A 1,644-nucleotide genomic window follows, 5' to 3' on the forward strand; every position below is an offset into this window, starting at 1 on the left:
GCCCAGTTATAACTAGTGATAAGGATTATCGGCATTTAAATGGATATTTTCAGTTATATGGAAAATATAATTAGAAAGTCAAAAGTTCAGACTTACTGACTTAGAAGACTGGAAGAGTCCCTGAAACCATTGCTCTCAGACAATTTCCTAACTTGAAACTGAAGACAGTCTAAAGGATCCCTCTTTCTCACCAATTAACAGATTAGACTATCAACCATGACACCAGGAAGAATGGGCTTCTTAGAAAAATTAACTACACAAGTCCAAAGCAACATTATTTGTCCAAAACTAGCGAGGGCGGGCAGGGACAGGAAAACTGGGTAAATTGGAAAAGGCACCCCAGGGAAGAGAAGGAGAAAGTGCCTGTTTATACATGGCCTGGGCCTGCAGACATTATAATCTCGTCACAGAACAATTTGTCTATGAATTATTCAATGAAAAAATAATTTGCTAAGCAAACCTTCAATCAAAGCACAATAAAATATATATTTTTTTCTGTATGAAACTGGTGGTGAAGGTTTTTATTCCCTTAAAGGAGATGTTGCAGTTGGTAAAGTTGCTCTGTACAGTTTTTCACATAAACTTTTCCAGAGCATGTTAGCCATCAGAGCCAAAAATGACCCTAAGAAAAGGGAAGACAATGTGCTTTTCTTTCAAGTCTCGTTAGTGTCGAGAGGAGCGCCACTTCCCATCTCTACCACCATTATCTCGCGCTGCTGTCGTAGTCATGGCTCCAGCCATCGTGGTTTCGGTTTTCATAAAAGAAGTCTTCCCGGCTGCCTCGGTAATGCCGGTCGGAGCCATGATCACTGTAACACTGTTCCCAGCTATACTGCCTGTCCACTACATAGGGATGAGAATTCTGTCGGGCTTTGCGTTGTGACGATGGCGTATCTTGGCGCCACTGGGAGCTTGGAGACTGGTTAAAAGATGGACTGGGTGACTGAACTGCTGGGGAGAATCCTGAATGATCCAGCTGTGTAGAACCAAACTTCCCGCTATATGGTATGTGTCTCAAAGCACTGTTCATCATTGCTTGTCTCTGAAAATTCTCTGGAGAAGAGAAAGACCGCTCAATTGTCTGCATTGACAGAGTCACGTTATCCATAGGCCTTTCATACCTGCTGCTGGGAGAAGTAGAAGTTGGGCTTGAATTCCCAGCATGATGCTGGGAATGTGACACACTGACATCCTGCGAAGCATGGCTACTTCCTGATCTAACCGGAATTTTGATGGGCCTTCCAAAAAGCTTGATCCCGTTAAGCAGATTCATGGCATAAGGTACAGATATTTCGTGTTTAAAGTTGACAAATGCAAATTGCTTTGGTTTACCATCCTTATCTTTAGGGATTTTTACTTTTGTTACTGGCCCAGCCTGGAGGAAGAGCTCGAAAAGGAGTTCCTCGGTCACTTTAGTCTCAAGATTGCCCACGAAGAGAGTGCAGTCCGCCCCGCTCGCCACCCCCCCCCACACCACACCCGGGAGAGACGCCCACAATAAAATATTTTAAAGTGAGAAATATTCTGACTCAAGTATTTCACACAACTTCATCATAATGCTGTATGCTTTCAAGTCATCCTGAATCTCATGACAGAATCCTCAGATGGACCATGAACATTCCCAAGTAAGAGGAATGGTCTTTG

The 1,644-nt window shown here is 43.3% G+C and overlaps 1 pseudogene; it reads right to left on the reverse strand.

Moving 5' to 3' along the window:
- Positions 1-688: 688 nt before the first annotated feature.
- On the reverse strand, positions 689-1,419 carry LOC142423008 (RNA-binding protein 7 pseudogene; annotated as a pseudogene).
- Between the last annotated feature and the right edge of the window lie 225 nt (positions 1,420-1,644).

The sequence above is a fragment of the Tenrec ecaudatus genome, chromosome 12, assembly GCF_050624435.1.
Source record: "Tenrec ecaudatus isolate mTenEca1 chromosome 12, mTenEca1.hap1, whole genome shotgun sequence".
NCBI lineage: Eukaryota > Metazoa > Chordata > Mammalia > Afrosoricida > Tenrecidae > Tenrec > Tenrec ecaudatus.